Source organism: Heptranchias perlo, chromosome 33 (assembly GCF_035084215.1).
Source record: "Heptranchias perlo isolate sHepPer1 chromosome 33, sHepPer1.hap1, whole genome shotgun sequence".
Classification (NCBI taxonomy): Eukaryota; Metazoa; Chordata; class Chondrichthyes; order Hexanchiformes; family Hexanchidae; genus Heptranchias; species Heptranchias perlo.
In genome coordinates this window covers 16,652,848-16,675,820 of record NC_090357.1, presented here as the reverse complement: position 1 = coordinate 16,675,820, position 22,973 = coordinate 16,652,848, and the positions used below count along the sequence as shown (strand labels likewise).

General features: G+C 40.9%; 1 protein-coding gene and 1 long non-coding RNA gene across 2 annotated transcripts in view; both read left to right on the top strand.

Moving 5' to 3' along the window:
* Nucleotides 1–22,973, top strand: part of LOC137301503 (CXADR-like membrane protein) — a 92,121-nt gene that overhangs the window by 19,169 nt on the left and 49,979 nt on the right. The gene's annotated exons all lie outside the window — the stretch shown is intronic.
* LOC137301504 (uncharacterized) lies at nucleotides 1,947–5,239 on the top strand. The gene is made up of 2 exons (XR_010958303.1): nucleotides 1,947–2,004; nucleotides 4,890–5,239. It is a non-coding gene; the product is annotated as an uncharacterized lncRNA (long non-coding RNA).

The following is a 22,973-nucleotide window of genomic DNA, read 5'->3' as shown; positions in this document are numbered from 1 at the left end:
TTCAGCTTAAAGAACTCAGTGAGCATTTGGCTTTCATATTTTACATGAAATTCCCGACATCAATTATTTGCCAAGATTCTGTTTTTATTCCAATGACTGTTTCACTACAAAAGCCTGTAAGGAATTGACACAGCAATTGACTTTTTAAGTACACTTTCTAGATGTATGCATTTTAAAAGGTATTACCTTGTATTGTATAATATATAAAACTATAGTTTCATATCTGTATGTGATTTAAGTGTAAATAAATTTGATTAGTTGTTTTAGTATAAACAGATCTGCTTTCTACTGCATGAACTTAAGACTTGGTGAGAAGCTGACAAAAATTCTAGTGCACAATTGACCACAATCAGGGTTAATCGTTAGACCTCGGCTAAGTAATCTCAGTGAAGAAAGAAGGTCAAAGTAGTGGATGCCCCTTAGTTTGTTACAGAAATGGTCCACATCTGCAAACTTTCACGTTTAACTAAAACCTTAATTGTAACAACACAATAGAAAAAAACCCCACATTGCACAAATTAATGTTGCAAGAGCAATAATATTTACTACAGCAGTATAAACTTTCCCTGCATGCCAACATGGCAGAATTTCAGCGAAGTTTTCACAGCAGCCGGCTGTTTTTCAGCCTGCCTGAAAGCTGCCTGTTAAGGTTCTGTTTGTGCCATACTGCAGGCAACATAAAATCAATTTTAAGCAGCCATCTTCACTTGAAGGTCACTTGTCTCCACTTCGCCTCCTCCAGTTTTACTGTAAGGAATCTTACAACACCAGGTTATAGTCCAACAAATTTATTTTAAAATCACAAGCTTTCGGAGATTATCTCCTTCGTCAGATGATTGAATGAAAAGGTTCTCAAATCGCATATCTTATACAATGTTGGGACAGCATCACACCAATCAAAAGGTGTCGTTGTTATTCAAACAGGCCAGTCACGGAGAACAGAACGTCCCAGTACACTCGATATACATTGTGTCTTTTACACAGGCAAGCAGAAAGAAACTTAAAATGGCAGAGAGAGAGAGAGAATTTTAAAAAACATATAAATTTTTTCCCCCTTTTTGCTGGTGGGGTTACGTGTAGCGTGACATGAACCCAAGTTTTACTGTGGTTGAGGATGTGAATGTAGACTGGGAGGATGAGCCGAACTATGGACTTTTTTGTCCATAACCATTATCAATGTAATCTCATGAATGGTATATTGGAGCTACAATTCAAACAACACTGCAATACCTGCCTGATACTGAATTTTCCCGACTAATTTCCCGCACCTACTAATTGTTATCTGGGCTGCAAAGGGTGCCAATTGTCAGAATTTCCAGTGAAGCCATTCATTGATGTTCTTGAGGCTCATATCAGCTGGACAGAGAGATGTGGTGTGTCTCTGCAAGAGGGAAAAGAGGAACAGATACCTCCTATCAGATTAGAGGGTTTCTTTATTACCATTTTTTCAGGTGGGGATAGTATTTTATATTGAAGGTTCATGCCCTCACATTTTCCTTTTCCCATTTCTTGTACCCGAGCCGTTACTTGACTGGGGTAGCATGAATCCATTAATTAGGAGTAGATGGGCTATAGTATCTACAAATAGGTGGGTGGAATCTTAACACAAGTGTGGAATATTGGATAATTCTCAATCCCCATGTTCACCCATTACTGTCTACCTTGCACTACTTATGCAATGTACGCTTTAGATATCAGTACAGAGTATAATCATTTTCCTTATTAAAACTGGAACTTGTCCTGGCCTTTCCACTGGTTTTGACACCATAGTGATCCAATAGCCAATTCCCAGTCACAGAATCGTTATTTATTTGTCCTTTTTTCAAGATAAAAAAATGACTGTATTTACTCAAACATAGGTCACAATTTCTTTAAGTGCAAAACTTGGTTTAAGTTTACAGTGCAACACATATGTGAGTTACTGATAATTTTTTTCCCTGGGGGTAGGTTTCAAATTTGGGGAGCAGCCTATACGTATGAGTGGCCTATATGTGAGTAAATATGGTAAGCACTTTTTTTAAACCAGTATTAAAACACCATCTCTTGAATCCCCTGGTAGTTGTAAGAATGACTCAGATGGAGTGCACATGCGCTATTTTTTTTAATCACCATAACTTCATTAATGAGAGTACACCTGCTAACTTACAGAATCAACGCAAGGAAACGGAAAATCCTTTTGCTTATAAACAACACAGGGAAATCAGTCCCCTGTGTTATAGATTAAGATGTCAAATCTTAAGAAGTGAAGTGAATTTTGCTTTTGGTATTCCTTCTGCAAATTGAAAAATTACAAAGAATTGTAATTCACTTTATCATTTAAATTTTTTTAAAAAGTAGAATCATAGAATCGTTACAGCACAGAAGGAGGCCATTCGGCCCATCGAGCCTGTGCCGGCTCTTTGTGAGAGCAGTCCAGTTAGTCCCATTCCCCCGGCTCTTTCCCCGTAGCCCTGCAAATTTTTTCACTTTAAATATTTATCCAATTCCTTTTTGAAAGCCACGATTGAATCTGCATCCACCACCCTTTCAGGCAGCGCATTCCAGATCATAACTACTCGCTGCGTAAAAAAGTTCTTCCTCACGTCACCTTTGGTTCTTTTGCCAACCACCTTAAATCTGTGTCCTCTGTTTCTCGTCCCTTCCGCCAATGGGAACAGTTTCTCTTTATTTACTTTATCTAAACCCGTCATGATTTTAAACACTTCTATCAAATCTCCTCTCAACCTTCTCTGCTCTAAGGAGAACAACCCCAGCTTCTCCAGTCTATCCACGTAACTGAAATCCCTCATGCCTGGAACCATTCTAGTAAATCTTTTCTGTACCCTCTCTAAGGCCTTCACATCCTTCCTAAAGTGCAGTGCCCAGAATTGGACACAATACTCCAGTATTTTTATTTGTCTCATTACTACAAGGTACTGTTCCACCCATATGTGTCAATTCACCCTCTCACACTGCCAGACTCAGTCATTTCCCAGCCAGGCCCCCCAAAGATGTCATCAGAATCACTTAACAAAAAAAATCTATTAAAATTAAAACAGAAGTATACAGTTAAAAAGATGATTTTTTTTGCACTCATCAATATGAGGAATCTTAGTGCTATGAAATGGGTAGAAGTGATTGTACTAAGCACCACCCATAATGTGCCTCAACAATATGCCTTAGCCCAACCAATGTGACATCTTCCCATTTCCTGCACCAGCTACCGTGAGGAGACTGACAACTTAGTCTCGATTAGTGACAAATTAGGGCAGCCACTGAGATTGCTCAGATTCATTCAGTGTAAAAAGCTGTTAATGTTAAATAGTTTGTGTTCCAGTGTTTGTGTTCCAGTGTTGGAAGATTTCAGTTTTTTGATGAGCTCCTGGCACTGCCGGACAGGCAGCCTACTTGGAAATGTCCTTTCAGATGTTGGTCTATTACCTGGCATTACAAGTACAACTTTGCTGGACCACAAGTTCTATTGTCTATTTAAACAGCATTTTTTTTGTAAAAAGTGAAAACAATTCTAGGTGTATGTGGCTAGTTGGGGGCAATTTTTACCTAACCCGCCCATTGGGAAACTGATGGGATTTGGTGTGATGCTGGTTTTGCACTCCGCCCAATTTTACTCTCCGTTTTAGTCAATGGAGAGTAACATTGGGCAACGTGTAAAACTGGTGTTTTACCCGACCCGGTCAGTTTTCCACCCCCTGTGTTTGGTTAACATTACGCCCTAATGTTACATGCGTATCACTGATTCGCAACATCGTCCCTACTTCTGCATACAGGACAGTTTGCAGGAATCTTTACGAGTCCCCAATGCTCCTTTTAATTATAATTCCTTTCATCTGGTTTATGAAGGGGTTACTGGTCCCCAGGCTGCCTTACACTACTTTTAGTCATTTTGATTTTGAAATATTCCCTTTTGTGAAAAAAATAAATCTGTATGTCAGAGCTGCCACTTTCAACGTTGTGTAATACACTAAGGAATAAAATTATTGCATGCTCCACACAAAGAAAGTATCAGATTTTCAGTCTTTGAACACATTCAGTACATTCCTGAGGTATAATCTGTGTGGAGCTGATGGAGAGAAAAGGCAGTATGTTTTTTGTTGTTTTAAATCAGGCTACTTGTTTGAAGATCAATTCACAGTGCTTACAACAGCAGTTTAGAAGCAGTAGTTTTCAAACTGCTGTCATCCTTCATCAGTCCACGCTAAATATTTTGAAACTAGATGCTTTGAAACTTTGTTTTGCTTATTGCAAATCTCCAAAACCGTCATTCTTTTATTTAATATATAATATTTACTGTTGCTGTTGTTAATGAAGATTTGATTGTTGATCACAAATGTAAATAAAGCATGTTGGCTTTAACTGATAAACAAGCTAGACTAGCATTAGTTCTCAGTAATGCCTCTTTCTGTGGGGCCTTGTTTATTCTCTCATTTTCATTCTGTATATGTGATTCTTACTCAATAATGCATATTGACTGCAGTTTTGTATCACTTGCTAGTATAATGTTGCCCACTTTAGTTGCACCTCTTCACATGGATAGTGTTCCCAAATCTCACAGTAAGGGAGTTCCCGTATATTGGAGGATCGTAAAAGAAGTTGGTCACCAACAGTGAAATGAGAAATAGGCAGAGGCACTACTTTTAGTGGCTCATTAATAGCTCATTAATGGTTTGTGGTGATTTTATAAACTGAAATATTGTAGGATAAAATTGAACAGACATGATGGACATCCATCTGGGATATATTGAGGCTTCACCAAAGTCGCCATTTTCTGTGCATGAGGCCTCTTGTGAGTTAATGAGCTGCGCCAATGTCACCAGATGGATTCCTTGGCTATTTGAAAAATGAATCATAACAATTTAATTGTTTACTTTTCTTAATGTTCTTTCACCCAGGAAAAAATACAGAAAAGCACTTAAGGAAATGAAAGGAAAAAAATATGCAGGCTACAGAAAAAGCCAAACTTTGATCTGGGAACATCGCCATTGTCCTGCTAGATGCCAAAAACGAAGACTCTATTTTACAGAGTCATTTTATCAACACACAAACATATGCACCTTCATTCAGCTGCTGGCTAGGGTATTACATCAACCGTTATTGCTGCTCAAACTACTGCATCTTGTAAATAATTAAAATGCTACTACAGTCAAGTTCGCCTAATGTTAAATTTTCCAACAATGTTCACCTGAGGAAGGAGGAAGCCTCCGAAAGCTTGTGAATTTAAAATAAAATTGCTGGACTATAACTTGGTGTTGTAAAATTGTTTACAATTGTCAACCCCAGTCCATCACCGGCATCTCCACATAATGTTAAATCGCCTATGGTTATAATCCACATAATGTTATACTGGCAGCCAGTCCCGGCTGTGCTTGGTATGTTCTGTACACATTTGAGTTTGTGTATTGATGTAATGTTATAATTAGTCTATGTTATGCAAATTTGTGGAGCTGATCAACAAAAGATGGAATGATGTTATACCATATTTCAAACAACAATTTGCTTGGTGCAGTATTGAAGAGACAAGTCCTGGTCTTTTGTCTGGACAGAGGACCTTCCCCCTTTCTCCACTTGCCTTGTATCGGATAGATCATAATATTGTTATACTCAGTACATTCTGTACCCGAATGTTACAATGGTTAACATCATGGTTACAATGAAACTTGACAATACCTAATTAACCAACTGTCAGCCCACAGGTGTGGAACTTCACTGGATCAACAACCTCACCAAATGTTAAAGCACATCTTGTAGCAAGGCCCACAAGTTGTCCTTGTTTTAAGTGAGCCTTCCTTTGTGGGTTCAATAGGCAAAGACACCAATGCCTAAGCTTCCTTGAAGGTTTACTGGGCAAAGGCACCTTGGTGCTTAGTTCTCAGTTGATTTGTAGCTCTCTTTAGATCGGTGGACGTGTAGCGCTTTCTCTCTTTCTCTCTCTCAGGATTTTTTCAGGAGCTGCTTGGATATGAGCTTGCCAGACCAAGCAAAGCTACTTCAGAAGGTCCATTTTTCAAATAGGAATTTCACAAGAAAGGTTCAAATAGAAACATTATTACTTCCATTAATCTAACAATTCAAATAAACAAATGAAAAGAAAAAACAGTCGTCTGACAAAAACTCTAAAGCACAAAGTCCAAGTCTAGTTATGTGTCGCTAGTCTATCTATAACATCGCTACTATTCATTTCAATATCCCAGTGAACGTTTACAAGTGCAAGCCCAGCTATTCGGTTTTCACTGGTCGAACTGCGGAACTGACTAGCTCTGTAAGAACATTTGTTGTTTCGGTGTTCTATTGAGTGATCTACGGCACGTTCTTTCGGAAGAAGGAGTGGTCCAATAAAAATATTGTAGAAATTTCAGGAGGTGTTCAAACACCCACTCTGTCTACGCCACTGTGACAAATCACCTCATAGTCAGTCTCTTGAGGATACAATCAAATTTGACCTCTGAATTACAGCATAGATGGTTGTTCTACAATTGTGTGGGCAATTTGGTCAATGATCCACAATCTAACTTCATTATAAACTCATGAGGACGGTACAATTAGTTATGAGGGGTTTGTTCTATCTGCTGACTGCAACGAACCAGTGCAAAAGTTAGAGATGGGTTGCAATGCAGTTTATTCTAATAGAGTTGGATTTTTATTACTGCAGGTATTCTTCGTGAGAGAGATTTCCTCATACAAATCAGTCTCAAGAGGCTAAATAAAACATTAGCTGCTGCATTTTCAACAGCAGCCTGGTGCTCATTATGAATCCACTGCATCATGGAGTGGTATGGTGCAGGTTCACATCCATGACTCCCAACAGAGTGGGTTTCTGATCCTGACCTCAGCCTAGTTATTGGAGAGGAACCAATGGATGCCAAAGCATTTCTCCTTAATAAGAGAGGAAAATTGGAAGGAGAATCATCCCCAAGTTCCTCTTGCTCCACATGTAGTGGTTATAAAGCACGATTGAAAAAGCAGGTGACCCTCCCCACTTTTTAAGTCAAAGGATGATGTGGTGGTATGAGATGGCCTAAAGAAGAAAGTGAAAATTTAGGATGTGGACAATAAATGCAAAAATGGCATCATCAATTTGTGAGTTAAGTCTCCCAATAGAAATGGTCTCCTGCTGCTCTTCGTTTTCATATGTTTGTATTAAATTAAGCCTGCTGCTCCTGTAAAGCTTGCACAAAATCACATTAAAAAAAGAGCATGATTAGGAACTGAGGCAGTGTTGATATAACGTAGTGTATTGGGGGGATGGATGCATGTACTTTTCATTCTTGTATTGATGAAGAGTGCATAACATTAGAGTTTGTTTTCAAGCCTGGAGTTTCAGCTTGTAATCCAAAGAGTAGCTTTGCTGCTTGATAGATACTTCATGAAGGGGACTGACGTTTGTTGATGTGTTTGTCTTCATATAAAATGAAGTTGTCCATAACTTATTGAATATCTTTCAGTAATCTACAGATACATTTTTGACTTGAAAGATCCGGCTCCTTGGAGGAGGCATTAATCTGAGTCTTGTCAATCTATTCAAGTGAATGTTGATTGTCCCATGGTACTACCATGGAATTCTCCCAGTGTCTTAGCCAATATTCTTCTTGCAACCAATATCACCAAAAAGCAAATTAACTGGTCATTCATTTCATGGCTATATGAGGGTCATTGCTTCATTTCTCCACATAACAGTCACTACACTCCAAAAAGTAGTGCTTTGAAGTGTTTTATGTGATAAGGCTCTTTACAAATGCGAGTATTATTTTCGCGTTTATAAGATGTTCTATGGTGCGGTACATTTCTTTATACTATTTCCCTCTACTTTTTCAGATAGCATAGGATGCCATCTGAATTATAACATTGTAATCATTCCTGAGTATCCATTATTCGTCATTTTTTTTTAGAACTGCAGAAGAAATTAATGCTTGTACCTAACTTGCAACTGCTTGATGTGGTACCAATCCCCAGTACTAACCTTGAGCACAACATTTCCAAAAAAATGTAATTAAACAGAATAAAATATACTGATAATAGTCAAAGATAAATCAGAACTTGAATCAGAAATATGTATCTGATATGGCTTCAGTAATCAAATAATTAAAGAGATCCTTGTGTAAGGTGTCTTATTAAGCCACTGTGATTAGTTTCTCACACAGATGCTTTATGAACTGTGCTATCCAGGGAGTTTGTTCCAGTGCATATTTCATACATAATTGGAAGGAGAAGGGATTCATGGGGTGCACTGCAAAATAAAGTGTAAGCTGTTTTTAGTTAGTTAGATTGATTGTTAGTTTTAAAATCCCCAGTTCAAACATTTTGCAGTATAAAGTACTGTATTGTTACCATTAGGGCATCACTGCTTTTGGCACAGTTTGTTAAAGATGTGGAAGTTATTGCACATTACATTAGTTTGTGCACTTTTCTCCTTTCCTTTTCCACACTCTTAAGGAGAAGTAGCAGTCATGGTGATTCTGTGCCTGTTTAACACAGTCTCTTGGCCCCAGTTACATCCACAGATGTTGTTACTTGTTATTTCAATCAGCAAGTACCCTGGACATACAAACCTTAGCAGTCAAAGAACTCCAGTAATTAGATTTCACAATGAAAGACACCTGGCCCACCCAACTACAAATCCCTGTGTTCTACATCAAAACCTGCCAAGTCGGTATTGCATGCTTGTTCATGAGGTCTGAGACAGCAGTTTTATTGGACTGCATGAATTCAGCTGGTGATGAATAACATTCAGCTTCACATTAGCAATTTAATTAGCTGGTCTAGCACCTTGGATTAACTACTTACTGTTCATACCTATCTAGGTTTGAAATTCTGATTTTTTTTCTATTATCAGCCTATTTTCTATGTTTTTAAAATACTTTTTTTATGATTTTTGTGCTTAAAGTGAACGATGATCAGTGATGGGGCCTGGAGCACATGAAAGAAACTACTTGGGCCCAATTTCCTACAGGAGCCCACAAATGCAGAAGTCGGTTTCTTCCAGCGCCTTCCCGTTACATATAGAAGAGTTTCCAAAGAAACTCCAGCCTGTGCTCATCAGCTTATTTATTTGCCAATATGATTTGGGAACAACAAAGTGAAGCACATATACACAGATAAGAGCCACTTGAGACCAGGTTTTATCTGCACTTTATTTATATTGAAAACAAATGATTAAGTTTTGTTTTTCCAAACAGTAGTTGGATGCTAATACCGTCTGGAGGGGTTCCTTTACTGACCATTAATAATGGTCCAAAAAGAAAAGGGATGTCCTTTTGTCAACTTACTTATGAGGAACTCAATGATGTGTAAAAAAAAAATTGGGGAAGCAATAGTTACTACAACAGAAGAGTATTTTCAATTTTCTTATCAGTACTTTCCTTTTTTACTGTTCTCCAATTTAATTTCCTTTGCTCCATCCCTGCTTGAGCAGGCAGGCAAGCATTGGTATGAGCATGTGTACGTGATCAACTTGGGGTAATTCTCCTTCCAATTTTTCCTTTCCTTCCAGTGGAAAATTTGTGCAGCTTCTGCTTAACATGAAGCACAGTTTTTATCTTAACATGACTGCATAGCCAGTGCTAAAATTCGCCTGTGACTGTGCAAAGTCATTCATGACGATCACAAACCGTTCACTGAGTGCAATGTTCGACCACTCTATTGTTTGCACATTGGAAGAATAGTGTGGGGAATTACCAGCACAGAACAGTATCCTATTACTCCATTGTACACCATATTGAGGTCCTTCAATGTGCTGTATCGCTGTGTTCCCCAACAGAAGACTATTTCTAACTGTCGTGGAAGAGCGGAATGGAAAGGCACCTTCCATCTGCCCCTTCCTCCAATGTTCAAACAGCAAACTAACCCAAAGGTTGGCTCTGACACCATAGTATTTATAAATCAAAATTTACATATAATCAGAGATGTGCAGACTTTGTCCATTCACAAAAAAGGGGGAAATTGGGGCCTTGTTGGGTCCCTTTTGCAGCATCAGATGATTGATATTATGCAACAGTCTGTCTAAAGAACCAGATGCTTTGAACAGGATCCAGTTGTGTAAAGCATTGCTGCTCATAGTCTAAAGTATAAAAGACAAAGTTTAGACATTGGATTTTTGTGGTATCTTAAAAAATGTATTTATAACTGATTATTTTTAGATGATGTTTATTTAAGGACTGTTGGAGAAGAAAATTTGATTATTGGAAAAAGCAATTCTTTACTGCTTAGAAAAATGCAGACAGTAATCTAGAAACACATTGCTTAATTTTTGTGGTTTTTTTGTGATTACAAATTTGAGAGGTGTCAGTGTTGGAGACTGGAAGAACATTTTACACTTTTTGTTGCCCAGTGTCATCACCTAGCACTATACCAGGTTATATGAAGAGTCAGATACCAAGTAAAGTTCCCTCTAACCTGTTTCAACTCGATGTTTTAATTCCAACCTCAGAAAAGCACCCACTTCTGTAATATTTTTATTTCCTGCACCAGCTATCCCTTTAGTCTATGAGTGAGGATGCCAATTTAGTATGAATTAGTTCTAAATTATGGAACTTCTTGTGCTATGGACTGTTACACACTAGGAACTCATGCCACATGGAACCCTCACAGCTGTCAGAATGAGGAGACTTTCATCCCAGTAATCTGAAGGGCAGTGTTCTGCCCTCAACAACACCCAAACCCTTAAATTTATTAACCTAGAAATTGTGATAGCCCCGTAGTTATGGTACTGGACTCGTAACCCAGAGGATGTGAATTCATAATCCCATCATGGCAAATTGTGAAACAAATTCAATAAGTCTGGTAATTTATAAGCCTGTGCCAGAAAATGGCCATAAAAGTTGCTGGACTGTTGTATAAACCACTGCTTTACTAATGTCCTTCAGGAGGGACCTGCTATGTCTACTTGGTCTAGCCTACATGTGACTCCAGTCCCACACTATATGGTTACGGCCCTCAAAATGACTAGGGATGTGCAGTAAATACTGTCTTATCAATGTCACCCACATTCCAAGAACAAATACATTTTAAAAAGCAATAAATGTGTCAATTCTTGCATTAAAAGCAATGAGTTTTGGACCTACGGTTCTCAAAGCTCACCACAACTAGGGTTTTCCTGGTACAATTTCTGGGTCTGTTGTAGACTAATTGATAGAGATTGATTGCTATGACTAGTCAACAACTCCATTATCATTGTATCATGCAACCACCAGGATGGTAGAAGGTGAACCACGTGGACTTTGGTCTTTTTTCATCTAGCAGTTCCTAAAATAGGAGACTGAGGAGTGTTATGTGAGTGCGTTATGCATTCCTCCACTAATATCGCGTAATTTCTAGGCAGAGTTCTTTTGAAGAGTTCTGGAGTCAGGTGATCAACATACGAAGATGACAGGCAGGATAAGACCTACTGGTCCATCCATCCCTTCCCACACAGTTGTAATGCCTTGTGCATCACAGTACACACACTCCCCACCCACCTGGAGCCATGTAATCTCTTGGTATAAGCAAAACATTAGATAAAAACCCAAGCCAATTAGGGGAAAAAAAATCTCGAAAATTTCTCTCCGACCCCAGGAGACCACCTTGGCCCTGATTTACATCATAGGATGTTTACTTCTTGTACGAGGTGATCTCCGCCCCAGCCAAAAATAGGTCCACCTCTCACTTGAAGGAATTCAACGAATCAGCATTCACCGCATGAGCCGGCAACCTGTTCCATAAGTCTACTATTCTCTGGGAAAAGAAGAATTGCATAACATCCAATCTAATTCTTCCCTTGCATAATTTGTAAGCGAGACCCCTGGTCCTCCCTAACCTATTCCGATGTGCAGCAAGTTTCCATTTAGGAAAACATGCCATTGTAACATTGCAATAAGTACAAGTGTAGATAAATCAACTAACCAAAAAGTATAATAAAGGTGAAGGAACCACTCCACATATGCATGATGAAGAATGGAGGCAACAATCCCACTAATTACCCAAACCACATTGGTAAAGAAAACAGATACATTGAAGAAACAAGGACACCCTGCTAATAAAAATTAAACTATATCCACAGATAGTCCTCAGAATGTAATTAGAGGCCCCTCTGTTGCCCAAAAACACCCAAAAACCATGTGAAGGGATAAAATGGGAGAAAAAAAATCACGATATGAAAAAGGGATTTTAAAACCCAAGAAAATAGTGTCCCATCAAAAATGGAGCACATTTGGGTCCAAGAACATGCAAGATCATAACTATTAGTCTGCAGAGGTCCTGCACTGTCAATAGGACCAGTGATCATAAGCATCAAACTCAAGAAGCACTGTACAGATTAACTGCTGACCTCATCCTGGAATAATTAATCACATCATAGCTTCGGCAAAACCAGATATCAGGGTTATACTAATGTAAAATAAGAGAATATTAAAACCGAACAGTGACCTGAAACAGTCAGAGTACTGAACACACCGGTAATTTCCAGCTTAATTTAGCCTAGCCAATATTTCAAATGCTATCACATACCACTCTGCTTTAAGCACTGATTATATTTTAAAATGTCTCTTAACAATACATAACAAGCTAATAACATACCAGAATACATCATCTCACAGATAACACATTTCAATCTGATAAAACCAAGACTGCTCTACATGCATTAGGCATACATAACCTGCATTTCTATTAAAATGCCTCCATTCCAGGAGGCTGACTGAAAAAAAATATAATTTGGAAATGCACAGATCTTGCATCCTTCAAAAGGTATGCCCTTTATTTTCATTAGGCTTTTGCAGCACAGTTCTTTTAATGAAAGTAAAATATATATTTTTACCATGCAAAATGTTTGTAAATGTTCAATATGCAACACAAATAATCCAGCATTAAGATCACAAAAAGCATGAACTTCCTTAACTACATTTTTGTTGGAAGCTGGGAAAGCAGAAACCTCCACCTGGAATAATTTGGTATCTATTGTGTTGCAGTTTTAATTTTTCTTTGGTGTATTTATAAGCCACACTGGGAAACGTCGAGGCTGTACACTCCCCTTATTATGCATTATGTTGTTACAAACATACGACAATGACAGACAAGAAAACACTAACAGATCCATCGAGCCTGTCCCATCACGTCAAGGTGCAAATTAACACCATGATGCTCACCCCCATCGCTCCCTATCCAACAGCAACCTTGCAATCTCCTGGGGGAGGCCAAAAAGCAGAAAAAAACCTTTGGCCAATTCAGGGGAAACAAAATGTGGGAAATTTCTCTCCGACCCCCCCCCCCCCCCCCCACCAAGGTGATTGAACAAGTTGCTGGAGGCCATACACACTTGGAGAAACACTGCTCAATACCAACCTATCTTTTCTACACTGTGACATCCACCACAGTTAGGAACACATTCAGCTCCCTTTTGAACACTAGCAGCGAATCCACACTCACTGCACAAACTGGCAATATCTTCCAAAGTCGCCAACTCTCTGTGAAGAGGCAAACCTCCTGACACCTAACCTAGTTTAACGCTTACGTATCTTACTTGCATGTCCCCAAGTCCTCCCTAACCTACCAAACTCAAATAGCCTATCCACATGGATCGAATCTAATCTTTTCATTATTATAAGGACCTCAATCAAATCTACTCAAAGTCTATGCTTTTCCAGAATAAAAAGACCCAACTTTCTAAAGCTATTCTGTTAACTAAAGGCCTTTAAACTAGTTATCAGTTCTAGTGGCTCTTCTATGAACCTTTTCCAGGGCCTCTCTATCATCCACCATGTGGAGGGACCTAAATGGAAATGAAAAGCTCGTGGTTTCTAAAACGGGCAGCCGATCTGCAACGCCAGTTTTATGTCCAAGCGCAAGTTAAAAGTCTACCCCAATATTCTAGAGGACTAACCATTGTTTTATACTAGGGCAGTGTAGTTTTTCTTGTTTTGCATTGGATAGTACTAGCAATACATCCTAATTCTCTATTTGTTTTTGCTAACCTTAAGAGATTCATGTACTACAACACCTTGGTCTTGATCCACTCAACAGACTCAAGTTTGCAATACATCAGTATCTTGCCACCTAAAATCTATGCCTGACTATAGTAATTGTGTCCTTCGTAAAAACTCTCAATTCTTTCAATTCCTTTTATGTTTTTCATCACAAAGGCAGAAAGTCTTCTGCAATTGTCAAAATATCGGAGCAGCAAAGAACAATTTTAACAAAGCCTTCATCTTCATGCCAGCATGTCTTTCGTAGGCTCAACAGAGACTCGTGCAGCAGGTTCCTTCATAAAGCTGTAAATGTCTGCTTTAGGAATAAATCTGGAGAGACTTGATTTAACTTATCTGAACTATATTCACATTGTTTTCCTAATCGTTTGTCAGAATTCAGATTGGAGTGGTGGAGTGCAGGTTGTTTCTAGAGCCCAAGCAGCTCTGGGATTTTGTAAATGTCAGGGCTGTATATGTTTTGTCTAAACTTGCAGCCACTTAACACGCCTGTGTTATGTAGCACACTCTCATGCATTTCACACAATGACCATGTATAGTAACAATATGAAACTGAAGGGACAAAGCCACAATAACATTTATTGGCAAATACTTTAAGATAGGTCCATAATGTATTATAGACTAGAGTTATCTGATTGTGCGCACAATGTTTAAATGATTTTATCGTTACACCATTTTGAGACTTTTTTTTGCAGAGGTCAGTGGTTTTAACATTCAAGATTGTGTACAGTAGAGAGCTGTGAGAGTAAGCTGCAGAAGCTTTTTAAAATGATATGTTCAGTCTTTCCTGATAGTTGTACCCTCTCAGTTCTACAGCAGTAGAGTGAAACCTATTTATAGCAACTACCTTTGGGCTTAACTTGAGGGATTCTTTGTAGGTGGTTTCTCAATATAGGCTCATCCCTGTATGTTTCATACATCATTATGACAGATACTAGGTTGTGACGACAGAAGATGGTATTTAAGTAAGCCTTCTGATTTTAGGGTTAAACCTGATCATTATTTCCTGGAAGATGTATTCCCAAAATTGCTGCTATACCTGATGAACCTGTAAACATTAGCCTCAGCATATTGTGATGCACACAACTAGTGGCCCTGTTCGGAACGTAGGAATTGCTAGATGAAAAAATACCAAAATCCATCTAGTTCGCCTTCTACCATCCTGGTAGCCACATGATACAATGATAACGAAGTTGTTGACCAATCTTAGCAATCAATCTCTATCAATTAATCTACAACAGACCCCAGAAATGGCATGAGGGAAACCCCCATTGGTGGAGAGCTTTGGGAACCATAGGTCCAAAGTCACCTGTTCCTTCCAAGCATAATACACTTATCACATGTCATGTCTCAAATTACTTATATTTAATTTTCATTTCTGATAAAGGGCCAAACCCAAAATGTTAACCCATCTTTTCTCTTTATAGATGTTGACTGCGTATTTCCAGCATTTTATGATTTTGTTTCAGATTTCGAGCAAATGCAGTTATTTCTTTTTATTATTTGTGTTTAGTTTGCAATTTAATCAGTTGTACACCTGAATGTACAAATGGCGCGTCTTGTTGAAATGCAGCTGATATGTCATGATTTGACCTGGTTCTCAGGAAGGAAAGGAAACAGCACCCAAGTATCTTCTTTCAGGCCTACCAGTTGACAGACACTAGTGATTGACTTCTGCTCTTTAGCAGGTTATCACCATGCCTAAATACTAAATTATTAGAACAGGAGAAGGTAGGGATGAGGAAAGAGTGCTCAGCTCATCCAACTCACCCCGTTGTTTCACTCAATAAACAGATCATTTCTATCTTCCTCCTGCCTTGGCATCAAGGCCCTATTGTTTATTAAAAACACATATTGCTTTTCTGCAGTGTAGTATTATTTAGGAAGATTTACAAGCAGAGCCATGGGAGGAGAAATCATCCTGTATGGAAAAAACAAGGCACTTTTGGCAATAGTGATGTACAAGCAGCAGATGTTTCCCACTTTGGAAAAAAAAATGAAGTATCTGTGACCAGTATAATACTCTTCCAATATTAGTGTAGCAATGCTTAATACATTAATAGGAAATTAATTTGCTATTTTAGCAGAGGTGTTAAATTGTTTAAAATAAGTGGATTAATCTCTCCATTAAGATAGTAGACAACAGAATTTCGTATGAACATTTAAATGTACAAACAGCCTGATTTCAAGGTACCAGTCTATTGCAGTTAACTGTGCCAGTGTTTGCGTCCCTGTATAACTTTAAACCTAAGTCACATTGTTAGGAGAACATTGGGTATAATTTATTTAAAGACACTGGGCCCGATTTTACCAGGGGTGCGGGTTCCAGGCGGATGGGTGAAATTAGTGGGTTTCCCGCGCGATCGCAGCAGGCAACGCACTATTTGGATCCACTTACCTGCTCCTCCGGGTTCCCCGCTGCTGATCTGCGCGTCGGGCGGGCTGCGCATGCGCAGTACGATCAGTCAGCTGGAGGCGCTCTATTCAAAGGGGCAGTCCTCCACTGACAGATGCTGCAAGAAATAGCAAAGATGACTGCATGGAGCAGCCCAGGGGGGCGGCTGCTCCCAGTTTAATGATCCCTCACCCCAGGTATCAATACATGGGGTGAGGAGGAGGGGGAGGACAGAGATCTTCCACCTGGCGGACGGGAGGAAGCGGCCCGCCTCTGCCACCAGGAAGGCCTGGCTCGAGGTGGCAGGGGGGGTCACCCGCGCCACCAACATATCGCCCACCTGCACACAGTGCAGGAGGCGGTCCAATGACCTCAGTAGGTCAGCCACAGTGAGTACACGTAGTCTTTCCCCTACACTCCGTCTGCTACATCACTGCCCCCACCCCACATCTCCTTCGGCACTGCCAACACTACTCTGTCACATCACCCCTCATACCCACCCAAACCCCATCCTCATCTTACCTGCACCTACTCACCTCGCCAGTACTCACCCCGCCATTACCACTCAACCCAATCCTCATACAATCTCATGGCTCTATCCCATACTCACCCTCTCGTGCATCTCTTTCACAGTCAGCCTCACTCAACCTGCCACCACCTGTGCTGCAGCCACAGGGCATGCATCACATATGTGCAGTAAGCAGCGTAAGGCAAACGTGTCGTGAGCATGAAGGGGATGCACAAGGGTGTTTGAGGGTTTGTCATGGTTGTTACTTCTATTGAATTTCAGAACAACTCACATCACACATTCTATTGGCACCACTGCTGCCATGTCTTCGCGAATCCTGTCCGGTTTGTGCAATAAAGCCCACTCCTGGGTATCACTATGAGGACCCACCACTGATGCCACCCATTGTGTCACTACAGAGCGGGTGTAGGTGTATTTGCAGGGCTCTTCTGCGCAGACGATTGAGAGACATCGGCGATGTCCCCGGTGGCACCCTGGAAGGATGCAGAGGAGAGGTTCGGGAGGGCAGTGGTGACTTTGACACCGACAGGTAGGAAGATGGTGCACGGGCCAGCCAGGAGCAGCTCGGCATGAAAGAGGCTGCAGATGTCCACGGCTACATGTCGAGTGACTCTGAGCCTCCGTGTGCACTGCTGCTCAGAGAGGTCCAGGAGGCTGCGCCTTGGTCTGTGGACCCTGTGGCGAGGGTAGTGCCCTCTGCGACGCATCTCTCTCTGCGGTTGCCCTCCCTCCTGCTGTACAGGTGGATGTGTCACAGCACTCTGTTGTGGAGCTCCACGTGTCAGAGGTGGACGGCGTGGATGGCGAGGCTGGTGATGCTGTTCGCCCTCTGAGGAGGTCATGACTGCAGCTACGGCGGCCCCCATCCGCAAGATGTACATCTGAGGGGGTCTGCAAGGTAGGTACATGTCTCCGGACCCCGGGGTAAGTGTGCAGGTTGGTGACTTTGACCGTCAGGAGGAGGGTGGTGGAGACCAAACTTTGTCCCAAGTGACAGAGTGGCCTCCTGCAATGAGTGAGGGTCTCCCCCCCCAACCTGTCAAATGGACCTTTGCAGCTGCCACAGGCTGACAGCTGCAACACGTCCATTCCAGCTGGGAGTGTTTCCCCCAGTACAGGAAACAGTCCCATGTTGCTCAAAAATCACACACAGTCCCTTAATCAGGTCAGTTAATGACCTGAAATAGCAAAGTAAATAGCGTCAAGTGGCATCCCGCTGGCTTTAATTGCCTGCGGGATTCCCACCAGCAGGGGCTGCGCGCGCACGCCCGCGCGTCAGCGGGGAACCCGGAAGTGGGCGGGATCGAGGCGCGATCCGGTCCCGCTCCTCCGTTTCGCAATTTTCAAGGCCCCCCCGCTGAGAACGCACCCGAGAGCAGGTGCTAAAATCGGGCCCTCTGTGACTGGACATATAGCCAATAGTAATGATTTTTTCAACCTGACTAAGCACTGTATTACTTTTACTTCTAAGGATACAATCTGTCTTTCTGGAGCAGTGGGAGTTTTGTAGATTGAATGTGCCAATAACCCTGGGGCTGCTTGGCAGATTCAATGATGCAGATTCTAATTTTTTGAGTAATGCAGATGGTGGGGACAAGATCATTTGGAAGCTAGTCTTATCTCTGGCTTGGAAATTGATATTTAAACTGAAGCTGACATAAAGGGAGATCAATTTTCAGTGTGGCAGGACTCTGTTTAATGCGTGAGGGATGGGAAACTGTAAAACTAACCCAATTGCAATATTCCCACACAAGTTCCTAATTGTTGACATTGTTGTCAAGGGAGACACAGATCAGAGGACAGGTATTTCCCTCAGGAAGAGAGGGGAAATTAAAGGGCAATTCACCCAAGGTCTTCTTACTCAACTTTTAGCAGGTAGCTCAAGGTTGGTATTGCAAAAGGCTTGGCAGCAGGTTATGCTGGGGATTGGTGTGTTGTGCCTGTGTTCCCTGTGCCTGGGTAGCGGGGTGTGGTATGGGAAAAAAATTGGATATGTAATGTATTCTACAGTGTGTTTGTAGCACACCAACAGTAGAGCATAAATGTAGCACCATTGCTCACAATGACCTCACACACTGATTCCCATCAATGTAATTTATTTTAAATTAGTATCTCAGTAGCATAAGGAAATATCCCACCATTGAATAAATGAAAATCCGTGCCTATTATCAAAATAGGTAGACTTCCTTGAATAATATTTTTTAAAAATCAGCATGCCACTGGAATTCTCACTCCTCCAATATTTGATTGGTGTTTGTAAATAATGAAGAAAAAAACAAACTTGAATTTATATAGTCCCTTTCACAACCTCAGGATGTCACAAAGCGCTTCACGGTCAATTTTTTAAAATTCATTCATGGGATGTGGGCATCGCTGGCGAGGCCAGCATTTATTGCCCATCCCTAATTGCCCTCGAGAAGGTGGTGGTGAACCGCCTTCTTGAACCGCTGCAGTCCGTGTGGTGAAGGTTCTCCCACAGTGCTGTTAGGAAGGGAGTTCCAGGATTTTGACCCAGCAACGATGAAGGAACGGCGATATATCTCCAAGTCGGGATGGTGTGTGACTTGGAGGGGAACGTGCAGGTGGTGTTGTTCCCATGTGCCTGCTGCTCTTGTCCATCTAGGTGGTAGAGGTCGCAGGTTTGGGAGGTGCTGTTGAAGAAGCCTTGGTGAATTGCTGCAGTGCATCCTGTGGATGGTGCACACTGCAGCCACTGTGCCCCGGTGATGAAGGGAGTGAATGTTTAGGGTGGTGGATGGGGTGCCAATCAAGCGGGCTGCTTTATCCCGGATGGTGTCAAGCTTCTTGAGTGTTGTTGGAGCTGCACTCATCCAAGTAAGTGGAGAGTATTCCATCACACTCCTGACTTGTGCCTTGTAGATGGTGGAAAGGCTTTGGGGAGTCAGGAGGTGAGTCACTCGATGCAGAATACCCAGCCTCTGACTTGCTCTTGTAGCCACAGTATATATATGGCTGGTCCAGTTATGTTTCTGGTCAATGGTGACCCCCAGGATGTTGATGGTGGGGGATTTGGTGATGGTAATGCCGTTGAATGTCAAGGGGAAGTGGTTAGACTCTCTCTTGTTAGAGATGGTCATTGCCTGGCACTTGTCTGGCGTGAATGTTACTTGCCACTTATGAGCCCAAGCCTGGATGTTGTCCAGGTCTTGCTGCATGTGGGCTCTGACTGTTTCATTATTTGAGGGGTTGCGAATGGAACTGAACACTGTGCAATCATCAGCGAACATCCCCATTTCTGACCTTATGATGGAGGGCAGGTCATTGATGAAGCAGTTGAAGATGGTTGGGCTTAGGACACTACCCTGAGGAACTCCTGCAGCAATGTCCTGGGGCTGAGATGATTGGCTTCCAACCATCACTACCATCTTCCTTTGTGCTAGGTATGACTCCAGCCAGTGGAGAGTTTTCCCACTGATTCCCATTGACTTCAATTTTACTGGAGCTCCTTGGTGCCACACTCGGTCAAATGCTACCTTGATGTCAAGGGCATTCATCTCACCTCACCTCTGGAATTCAGCTCTTTTGTCCATGTTTGGACCAAGGCTGTAATGAGGTCTGGAGCCAAGTGGTCCTGGCGGAACCCAAACTGAGCATCGATGAGCAGGTTACTGGTGAGTAATTGCCACTTAGATAGCACCGTCGACGACACCTTCCATCACTTTGCTGATGATTGAGAGTAGATTGATGGGGCGGTAATTGGCCGGATTGGATTTGTCCTGCTTTTTGTGGACAGGACATACCTGGGCAACTTTCCACATTGTCAGGTAGATGCCAGTGTTGTAGCTGTACTGGAACAGCACTTTTGCACTTATCAAATGTCACTGTTGTAATGTAGGGAAATGCAGCATCCAATTTATACACAGCAATATCCCACAAATAGCAATGAGATAAATGACCAGATAATCTGGTTGAAGGATACATATTGGCCAGAATACCGGGAGAACTCCCCATCTCTTCTTTGAATAGTACTGCAGGATCTTTTACATCCACCTGAGAGAGCTGACGGGACCTCAGTTTAACGACACATTTAACAGCATCTCCCTCAGTGTCAGCCTAGATTATGTGCTTAGGTTTTAAATGGGCCGTGAACTCATGACCTTCTGACTCAGAGGCAAGAGTGCTACCACTAAGCCAAGGCTGACACCATTATATGTCGATTCCCTATATTGATTTGAACAGTTCATTTATAATTGTTCTGATTTTGATTGACTTCTCTAATTTTTCTCTACATTCCTCTTTGCTACTCCTGAGGAAGATCTTTATAAATCACCAATTCCTTTGTTCTCACCATTCCTTGAAAACAGTGATATTTTAGACACTTGGGAAGAAACCTGTTTTCTATGATGGATTTCTTCCCTTTTTTGTGATCCAAATGGTGTTTCTGTTCAAACCTCTATTCTGAAATAGTTGACTGTGCTGGTCTGCTTCTCAGATTTAATGATTTCTGCCATTGTCTTTTATATGCGTTACACTAATTCAGCTAGGAATGGTGTGTAACTTCAGATATTCCTGAGATTGCTCACGGCTGTAGTCAGCAGTGAATTTATACAGTGATGTAATTAAGTTACTTCACTGGAAATGTAGTCTCCCTGCTATGCATAATGTTAAAGTGTTGGATGATTGGCTGGATTTTGTGTAAACGTAGCATCTGTCTTTCTGTTTCTAGGTAGATGGTATTTTTAGTCCAATGAAAGATGAGGATGAAACGTTCAACTAATTAACTTTATTAGCATCAATAAACTCAAACATGAAAGTACTATTAGACAATGATTAATGTGGACTGTCAGAGACAAGAACATCCCACTGTAGTGCAGGCTTGAGTTAAGGTGAAAGCTGTTAGCCTGGAGCCTTTCTCGTAGCAGTCTGGTAAACACATTATTTCCAGGTTGCAGGTGTTGAATGCAGGTCTCATTCAGAATTTAACCTTCATCTGATCTGACTTAGCCCCCCTGTGCTGTTGTCAATAGCTCTGTTAGGACTGCTAGACTCCACTCAGTTTTTTTTTGTTGCCTACTCTTTTTAATAGGATCTGTGGTTACAATGATTAATGTGCATTAAATAATTTTCCTATTATAAAAGATAAAGTTGCATGACAAGCTAATTACTGGGACTATTTTTCCTTTGAAAATTTGTTTAAAGAAAATATTCAAAGCAATATATTCTTGAGATAATTTTGTGAGGCTCAACATAGACTGGCGAATGCAGTAATAGAGATGGGGTACAACACTGTGTCCCCAGTTTTCCAACCCATACTCGCTACTAGTGAGAGTCCACACCAGGAGCCCAGCCTCCCAAAACTACACCCTCTGAGCCCACAAATCACAACCAATGCCTGATAGTGGCATTTACGCTCCCACTAACATTGCTGAAACCAAACCTCAAGTGAATATGGTTAGCAGTTAAAGTCATATTTAAATCTCTATATCTAATTAAATTTCACCTTTTCAAAATTTCATTTTAAACATATGGTATGAACAGAATGCATAATGAAAGCCTGTGAGATATGATTTATATTCCAGTTAAAATGCTGAGTGAATTAACAGATCAGCTGACTTGTGAGATATAAATCATATTGCTCTGTTTTTTGGAATACTCTGTATGTTCATCAACAATTCCATAAACAGGTTGTGTCTGTAAGATCATATTCAACCCTGACAAACCAAACGAATCTTGTGATTTTATGCGTTCAACGTCTAATTACACAAGGTAGCAAACATGGTTTTAAAAAAAAAGCTCCTTTAAGATAGTAATTAAACCTTAGCCAGGCCTTAAGCTCAAGTAATGGTTTTACTCAGATGTCTGGCACTATTCTGCTTACAGTTTATTTCTACTGTCTCTGCCTTTGTCTCGAGCCCAATCCCCCAGACATTAACTCCTTTGATTCTGGTTTTTGAACTCTCTTAGACTCAACATTTTACATGTGGTATTGAGACAGATAGTTTGAGTTTATGCCTCCCTCCCACAACCACATTTTTTTTTCATTTTGTGACACATCAGCATCTCGCAATAACAGATGCAGATATGTCAGAAAAATTGATAGAAAAGTCAAATATTTCACTCCACACCTAAACATAAAAAGTGA